The sequence below is a fragment of the Chanos chanos genome, chromosome 5 (genome assembly GCF_902362185.1).
Source record: "Chanos chanos chromosome 5, fChaCha1.1, whole genome shotgun sequence".
Classification (NCBI taxonomy): Eukaryota; Metazoa; Chordata; class Actinopteri; order Gonorynchiformes; family Chanidae; genus Chanos; species Chanos chanos.
In genome coordinates, this window is record NC_044499.1 from 35,311,461 (window position 1) to 35,321,491 (window position 10,031).

Below are 10,031 nucleotides of genomic sequence, written 5' to 3' on the forward strand. Positions count from 1 at the left end.
CACAGCACTTGACTACCCTGCTGAGTGAGCTCTGTCTGGGTGTGTTCTGTCTAAGCAAAATCAACTCTTAGATCCTGCAGTATAGGCTTCCTATGTGAAAAAGCAAAGAAATGGAGTAGTAAACCTGCAAGATGCCTTGCATAATATGGAACACAATTACTGAAATTAGACTGGTGAATTCAAATGGCAGCAACATCCTATGAACAGATGTAACTAACTATTTTTACGGCTAAAGAGTGTGCTTTATGTGTGTCCATGTGCATATTTATAAGGAAGTGATTCTTCATGAAAATGTAACGGGGCCATTTATATGGCCTGGCGTAAACAGTACTGCATGAACAGTATTTGCATACAGCCCACCAAATGCAGTAACACAGCAGTTAAACTGAGCCAAAGAATGTTTTCAGTTCTGCAAGTCTTGTATTGAAAGGTAGTTGGAAAATTTTAAGTATGGAAAATGGAGAGCAGAAAGTGACACATGCATTCTTCCTACACGCAGAGTCATACTCACAGACCCAAGCTCCTACAGTAACTCAAACAAACAGAATGGCGACATTTGAATGCACTGAATTATTGCCTATAGCCAGCTTAGGAGTCTGTAACCAAACAACAACATACTGAAGACTAAAATGTAGCCATAAGCTCATTTGCTTTTATGCATCCCTTTTAACGCCCGACATCCCTTCTAATGTCTAACTCTTTGAGGGTCGGGTCTGGACAACCAGGGGCCTGTTCTGTGATGAATTAAAAGTTATTTAGAAGCAGCTGTTTGATCTAGGCACCCAGGTGTTGTGGGGATACCCTTTGTTCCCCATTCTGTTCTGCTGTAAAACTGAAACTCCACCTTTCTTTCACAATGACAAGTGACCGAAATAAATGAATTAATCACAATGCAAAGGGTATGTTTTGTGTGGGGCTGGACCTACCAGTCATCAAAGACCAAATCTGATTACAGTTGCTTTTATGCCAACATCAAAAGCAGAGGTGAGTTTTTTTTGTTTGTTTTTTTAAATAACTATTACATTTTTCTTCTCTGAATATTTCACATAAAACAAGAGAAAATCAAGCTTAGTGTGAACCAGGACTAATACCTGGCCCTTCCCACTAGAGACTTCCAGCAGAGCAAAAAGACTAGAGAGGTATCAGCAACATTGTAATTACACCAGATTACCCCCTAATTTGTTTAATACTTAATCTATCACATTGTTTAAACCAATCTAATAAAATATACTCCTCATTAGATTCTCAGAGGAATGATTAGGTATGATGAAAGCAACGAGTTACTCTACCAGAGATTATCATTTTTAACAGCCATTTCTGTCTGTGACTCTCCGGGGTATTCACTTCTCATACATTGTGTATTATCTGTCTTATACTGCATTATTGTATATTTAGTACAAAATGGCACTGATAGATTACATCATTCTGCTTGTATAAGGTTTACTGTTACACTCAGTGTGGGCAGCGAACAAGTCGTGGCAGGTCCTACTTTGGCTCTTAAGCACATTCCGTTTGGTATGAAAGTATGACATAAAACTCTTCTCGAAACATGAGGAAATCTGCTTGTAAGAACTTTCTGTGCAGGTATCAGGACAGGGCCCAGGTTTTGGGCCATTGTGTTGTTATTCAAAACCTCTTTTGAAGTACTTTTTGTTCTGAGGATTGTCTGTACATGTACCCATGGGAATAGACAGCAAAGCTAGGGCCAGGATCACTCATGATACATACAAAACACAGACCTGGTTTGAAAATGAGTAGAACACAAAGGAACAAGTCTCAGAAAGCGGTTTGGAAAATCTGCATGACATGAAAAACACAGGCCTAATAGTGAGGGAAATGAGGCACTGGAAAGGATCACTCATGTTCTCCCACAGTGCAAGTTGGGTTTAGAATGAATAAAGATGCTAATCAGAAAAGTCATCGCACTCTAATCAGGTCTCCCATTGAAGTGTAATGTCATTAGACCCCTCTGATAAGCTCTGTGTAGGAGGTGTCCGAGTGACAGATGATGGATGGAGGGGCGTTTTTAGGAGTGCTGCCTCCTAATTGTGCCCTTTGTTGAAACAGACAGTGCGACATCAAGGAGAGTCTCTTTTATGATTCACCAATTACAGAATAACAAGTGCTGCTCCAGCTGAGCGGCTCTGGCCATCAAGGCAAATGATCAACAGTGTCCAGTCCAATTTAATCAAATGTCTGTTCTCTTTCTGTTTAACGCAACCTGTGACACAAGCAAGTTCACACTGTGAATAGTCTACCCCATATGCTCTCAGTGGGCTATTGAACCAAGACATGAAAATATGTTCCCTAAGTGTGATATTTTAAGGGTACAACATTACATTTTTGTTGCTGTTATATGTGAGGTAGTTCCTTGAAGTTTGGCAAATAGCTTTACCTTTATTGTGAGTCAACCAGTTTGGATTGAAAGTAGTTTTGAATTTCTATTTGCACATATCAAACATTTTTTTACAGAGAGATGATGCATGAATTTACATTAAATTTGGTGTTCCATTACCATCTCACTTCTTGTTTGATTTTTGGCCAAATGTTTGACATCGGTCTGAACATCCATAAAAGAGACTCTTTTCCTGCAGTGTATGAACCTGCCTGCCCGTCATAGTGAACACAGGCTTAAACTAACAAAGCTTTTGAGAAAGTAGTGCAGATGTGAGAGAAGAGCGTGAAAAGTAGGTTGCCTGCTTGTTTGCACATTTTTGCATGGGAGAGGTGCTCTTCACTCACACTGTATTTTCTTAGATAAGCCCTGCAGTTAGTACAGCTAAATGGCAGCTCACATATGATGGTTTTGTCTTGATAAATGCAGTCGTGTCAGGGGTTACAGTGTCTGTTTTTGCCTTCTGCACAAAGGGCTTTGCAAAGCTTGTCACTCATATAGTGTTCGATTTATTGTCCTGTCCAAAGCTTTTGCCCTGAGCTTATTGTTCAGCCCCTGCGTGATGCTCCAAGCTGCTCTATGATGATGAGTACCGAAGCTTTTACTCAGACATGGCCTTTGGATTCAGCCAAAACTCCTAAAAAATATAGACAGAATCCTATTAAACAGACAGAGAAGACGGTAAGGAACAAAGTGCATGAAATAGATGTTCAGACACCATCAAAACACTACATAGTAAATTCCTGATCATCAGTATAAACCAACTCATTTAATCTTTCTTAAATAATGAGAAACACCTGCATGAAATGAATATTCAATGATGGCAGTCATGACATTTGTGAGCACATATAGAGAAATACTGACCTCTGCTGTCTGTTTACTGATCCTGAGCGGCACTGGGATGATTTGATAGTCAGAGTATGATTTACGTGTCCTTTTTACTGCGTGCTTTTGAACTTTAAACTGTACATTATCTAGGTTTTTCTGTGTCACGTGCACATTTTCATTAATAATAACACAAGTGCTTCACGGACTTGAGAGTACAAAACAATGTACAGTATTTCTGCTTTGCAGCTTATAACAATAATACTTATCAAAATTGCCTGTTATCTTATGTCAGTTTAGCTATGCACATGTAACATAAGCTCCCTGTGTGGTGTGTTATCTCGCTTCTTTTCACCTCCATTCATCAGTTCTGACTCTTTGCTGCACACGCTAAAGTTCTCATCAGTTGTCAACATGCCCATGTGGTTCTCGTGCCCATGTGATAGGTCTGGATGACTGTTAGCAAGACAGCGATGCCATTGGCCGTGGTTGAACAGAGAATAGTTTTTGCTTGTTTTTGTGCTGGCCTCTAATTTCTGAAAGTCTCAAAGGCCAGTTGATTATTGGCAATGGGTCCTTGAGAACCCTTTTTTTTTTTTAACCTGACCTTCAAGGTAAGCTGCTCTGTGTGGAAGAAATAATTGTGCACAGTCATTGGTTACCAACAGATGGTGGCTGGCAGAAGCAAACAATAAAAAGACTTAGAATTTTGAGTAAGCTTTGATTTATGGGAAGCAGCTTCATTTCGGTTTAGAATTTGGTTTCATTGTATGGCTTCCTGGTTTAGGAGCGTTTTGTATGCTGCACTATGTCTCCATCTACTGGCCAAAAGTATTTGTACACATTGTCTGGCTTCATTTTCTTCTTTACTGCTCAGCAGGATGCGAGTTACACAGATATTCTTCAACTCATATCTGTCATTCAGTTTCCTCTGTTAATAGCTCTACATATGAAAAAAGAGATTTATCTTTCACTGAGGGTCTATAAAAGAAACACCATATGTGATATCCTTTTTTCTTTTTTTTCAATTATTAGAACTTTCACCAGGGCAAAGCATATTACACAAGGGCTGGATGCCCCTCTTCTACTGGGTCTGTGACAAACGTGGGTGGGAGAGTGTAAGAATGTGGGAAAGTGACAGATTGAAAAATGATTCAATCAGAACTGCAATTACAGGAGATGAGTTGAACAAAAGGGATTAAAGAAAAGACAAAGATAGATATGGACTGACAGTGAACAAGGGTTGGGAAGTGGGTGACTGATGCTCCTTATCAACACCAGAATCAGTGAAGGCAAGTGAATGACTAGCATTTTAAAAAGCACTCCGTTTTAGCAACATAGTTCCTAAGCTTAAACAATGAAGCGATAGACTTGGTTTCACATCAGCTTATATCTACAGAACCTTCACTTCCATATGAGTTTGTGCTCACAAGCTGAATCTTAGTGTCCTACATTCCTTCTTGTTGCCACATATAGAGTGTGACATTTTGCCCATGCAAGTTAGTCAATTATCTCTCTCATTCTATACTCATTACAAATTTAGCTCATTTGAAATATTTTATATTTGCACATTTACATATGCAAAGAACTTTATGTTCTGATACTGGCAAAGATTCCTACCCTTAAAGGAAGAAAATTATGTTTTTAGAAATTAGAGCTTGAGTATTTTGAAGCTGTTTTATTTCCAAAAAAAAATGTAATAGGATTTACTGAGATGCCCTGAAACTAATTAACACCCATATATTTCCCCTGAATATTCCTCCAACATGATGATGCACAGTCACATTCCAGATCTGTTCGCTTTCATGATTTAAGAGTATTCGATGTTTTAAAGTGTCAGCACTTTTAAGGTTTTATAAATGGAACATCAGTTAAATGATCAGTGGTGAGAACAATGTTGAATCAAAATTCAGTTAAGATACTGTGCTGTGATGCATAAGAGGAAAATAGATCAGTATGATGCATGTCTGCTCTCACTGAGCCTCATTCACAATGGTCATCAGTGAAATATACATTGCATAATTTCATTTATACCCATTAAAAAAACTACTTTTGTTACATGTAGAGCAGCATATATTACACATCAGACAGAGGCAATATTGTGTCTAAGAGGTGAAAACACTGAAAACAACAGTAATAAGAATAAAATGTTACATTAACCAGCAGGTAAAGGAAACAGTACATAAGTCAAGCACATTCTATCCAAGCTTACCTTCAACAACATTACAGAGAAGCAATCATACTTAACCAGAATTGTAAGACCCAAGTTTGGGTTCAAATATGCCCCTAGCATTTTATGTACAATAAGAACATGGCAGCCTTTCAGCTATGTTTGGTGAATTAACACATAGGATTGAATAATGGTAATTACTCTCATACCCAACATTTCATTTATGTATGCAGGACTCCTTCATTTATCTGATAGTTTATATACTGATACTAATATATTTTGAGACCTGTTCATGTCTTTTCAGTCACAAAAGAAAAGAAAAGCTCATGAGTAATCTGTATGTGTTACATGCCACAAGAATAAAGGGGTGAGGTTTTATGAAGCTAGTGGTGCTCCTACATGTAGGCCCAGAAATTGGGTTCTTCTGGGATAAAAATAATAAAATATTGCACCAGTGTCTGATGTGATTATGTAATCACTATTGGTTTTATCTTAACATAACGGTCGCGAGAAGTCTAATCATTCAGTGAATTACTACCTCTGCGTCATCTATCTAAGGATATGCAGTCAATACGACATTAAAAATGTTCGCAGTGAGCCTCATCCTGCAACTCTCAAAAATAAAATGACGTGTGATTAAATAAATAAATAAACAAATAAGTATATAAATAAATAAATGGGCAAAGAAAATGGAAAGAAAGCTGTTCGCTCGTGACAGTTTAACAGGGGTGGCAATGTCCTTAGTATAGCAGGGGTTGGGAGTGCATAATTTCGATAATACTATTCTTTATCCTTACTAATATCAAGCTGACGTTGAAGAATGTGGGCTCGTTGAGGTAATTCGTTGATTTTACATAACCATAAACAGCAAGATTTTTTCACAGTATAATTCTCCCCTTTTTTTGGTGCTGGCCAAATGAAGAGGAGAGATGTATCTTGTAAAAGCAGAGTAGTCAAGTCTGAAGTGAGGAGGATGAGAAGCGTTCCGTGCGTACTTCTTTGCTCCATGTACGAGTTGCACTGAGTTGTATAGCCACTTCTCTCCCGATGAGTTTCGCCGAGTTAACATCCGGGTTTTTTCCCTAGGCAATGGAAGTCGTAGTACCACTGTTCCTTAGGCAAAGTGAAATAAATTCGCCGCACCGTCACAAAAAATAGTTCTCTTTTCAAACACATTTGTTTTTGGTTTCTAGTTAAAATCCAAGCAGATATTTATACATCAACTCAACCCATATTAGTTTATAATCGTTTGGATGCATAAATGAGCAAAATTGCGTCTATCGCTCTTTAGTTTTCCTACCCCCTTCGTCTCCCTCTTCCTGCGCGCAGTGATAATTGTTGTACTACGGCTGTGGTGAATGAGATTGAAGAAGAGTTCTTGTTTTGTATCTCAGTTTCTCTCTTTTTTACACACAAATTGTATTTAAACAAATAAAAATAACATTGGTTTATTAGACCATATTTAGTGTAGTGTATAATAACAGTTATGTAAGGTCGTGTATCTGAGCTTCTGTACCGAGATATTGGGGTGTTTGTAAATATTTATTTAAATAATTTGTGAGGAGAGAAGGACTACTGCTAAGTGAGTAGAGGAGGGTAAGTGCACCTTGGGATCTTTTTATTATTATGGGAACTTTTATTTCCATCGTTTATGAACTTTGCTTCTGTGTTGACGCGCGTTAGCTCTTGATCGTGCGACGTATCTTTGTCTTAGGCGAGGTAAAGAAGTGATAGCTACTGTTTTTGTTCATTTATCCTTATTTTAAGAGTTGAGTGGTATTTCTAAGTGCTTATTGGATGGCAGCGACCGTACAGCAAAGGGGCCGATTCTAACTTGCAACCACCAGCTTCATTTACGAAACAGCAAAGACACGTTAGCCGAGGAATAAACGTGTTTAAAGAAACAAATCTGTTGTTGCGGTATTTTGCAACGGGTGCGCGTCTCTTAAAGCGTGCTTGTAACTATTAGCTTGTGGTTACAGTTATTTGTAGCTTCAGTTTATTACTGTTAGCCCTATCGCTAGCAGTGTTAGCTTTCTCTTTGGATAACGTTAGCCTGCTAGATTCAACCGAACAGCTAACTAGCTGCTTCACAATGTGTACGCTCGCAAGGTAGTTCGGATAGCTAGCCAATCATCCCCATCACGTTAGCGTTATAGTTTCCCCATTTTTGTCTCCAAACTTCTGATTTTCAAAACTGTCTAACTGTTTGGTCACACAGTCGCCTAGATAAGTATATATTTTCCGAATTAGAAATGTTGTAATAATTTTAAAATAGTTATGCTTCTGCTAGTTTACCTAGCTTGCACCAACTATGGAACCACAGCAGATTCTTTTAGAGAATGTAGCAAAGCCGAGCGTGTAGGAGCGGTAGTTAGCAACATAACTCAAGTGCCTGTCCGTAGTGGCGTAAGATAACGTTTGTTGAATTTTCCCAATCTAAACTGAGTCAGTAGCCTTATATAATTATGTTTTTCTGAGGCTTTTTACATATTGCGATTTTACTTTTCCATCTTCCGTGTTTTCCAATCTCACGAAGCCTGTACCGTTTTTATTAGGGCCTAATCAACTGGGCAACTTTCCCTATTATTTGCATCAAAGCCGAAAGTGACTACATGTAGTGTCAGACTAACTGACGTTTTCTCCACGTAGATTATGGAATTTAGTGTCCTGTGAAAACTCTCGGTGTGTTTGGTTGAATTATCCAGAGTCACGTTTTTATGTCCTTTTCAGTCTTTGTTTCAATTTACAGGTGCATTGCTCAATGCATGTATAACTGTTTGAATATTGTTAAATCCCCCTTTGTGGGAAATTTATTTTGTTTGATCTTCACTATATATGTTAACTATGTTTTAACTGAGTGCATCTAATGGCATCTTACACCTGTGTTGTGCGTCCACGTGTGGGTTCAAGTAACTGTAAGTTAATAATAGGCTGCAGTTCATCAGGCTTTTTTTTTTTTTCAAACAGTTTCACTAAACCCCAGCGACTAAACAAACTTAGAAGTAAATAAACTGAACCGTTAGAGTCATGATTTGAAAGGTTATGTCACAAAGGACTTGATCACGTACCAGGAGCAATTACATTAAAGCAGCCAGATTGCACTGTATGCATTTCCTGATATGTTTGTGACATTTTTCTTTAGGATATTTTGGTTATATCATCATGCATTTTCCTCATGTAGTGGTCTTGTAAGGATTTGAGATTGAAAAGCTCATTATGTCTCCATATGTGAAATTTCAAACATTTTAGGAGCTCAGCTGGCCTAAGTTTTGATGTTCCTGTCAGCTCCTGAGTGTATGAGCTAATGAGGTACTTTTGTTACTTTGCCACAGAATGAATTTCTGTTGCTGTTATGGAAACAGTGCAGTACTGGATCAGGAGGAATTGTCTTGTAGATTTTAATGTAGTTAACTTGAATTGGTTTTGTCATGACATCTATATTTATGACATACCCTTTGGATGATATACTGAAATGATTTCATCACATGAACAGTTTGAGAAAGTTTGTTGTTAGTTGTTCGAAGTCACCATTAGTGAACAAAAATGTGCCTTTTCACGTTGTCCTTACATCATCATGTACTACTCCATATGTTTCAGCAAGTTATTTATTTGTTTCCTTAGAACAGAAGTGAATGTGCCCAGAATGAGCTGGCTGGGAGCACATTGCTTTGTGGCTTGTGCTGATCCAGTCTTGCAGTTTTTTTTTTTTAGAGTCAGATCACTGTCTTCTTTCTCCTTCTGTTAACAAAATTATGGATGCTACTTGCATAGACGAATCAGAAGGGACTCGTTTTACAGAACATGGGGCTGTCATTGTGTGCATGTTTGTGGTGCTAGACATTTTTAGTCTAATCAAGACTATCTGTCAGTCCAACGAGACTTTTCCTCAGAAGTTTTCTTTAATGTTGAAAGTAATGGAAAAAGACTCATTAGGCAGGGCGTAAATTTTAAGGGGGTGGCTTGGCGTGGTTTCCATTGACTCTGCCCATGAAGGTCGTTTGGTGATAATGCTTTGTACCACATTAACTGTCTCTTAATGCCACAATGTTCAAGCTGAACTATGTAATATGCTTGTGATGTAGGATATGTATGTATAAGCTTTATTCAAGGTAACGTTGTTGTGCAGTTGCCTGACTATGAGCAGTTGTAATGCTGTTTGTACAATAGGACTGAGGAAGCTTTGGAAAAATTGCTTTTCAATATCTCCAGTTTCTCTAACCTCGTTGTTTATTTGCATTCACGGTTTATTCACGGGGTCTTAATTCACTGTTTTAGACAAGCTGATTTAGGCTAGTTGTTATTCAGTCAGTATAAATTTTCATGAAACATGGCTACCAATTTTTCTTCAATATGGTTTCAATGTCTCTTTGTCCACCAGGCAAGGTGCCAGCAGTGCTCCATTTTGACTGCATGAGTTTTGAATTTCATGAGTGAGGGTTTTCTTTTTTCCCCTTTCCAGTTCTTAATGCTCATAGAGTCTGTGAAAATTGGGCTCATTCACCCTGCTCTGGCTGCTCAGCTGCCGCCTGAGATTGTTTTGGGTATTTGTGATTGAATCAGGATCCCAAACAATCAGGCCAAAATTTCACATTTGCTCTGTTTATAAGCCTGTAAGATGCATTTAGTGGTAGCTAACCA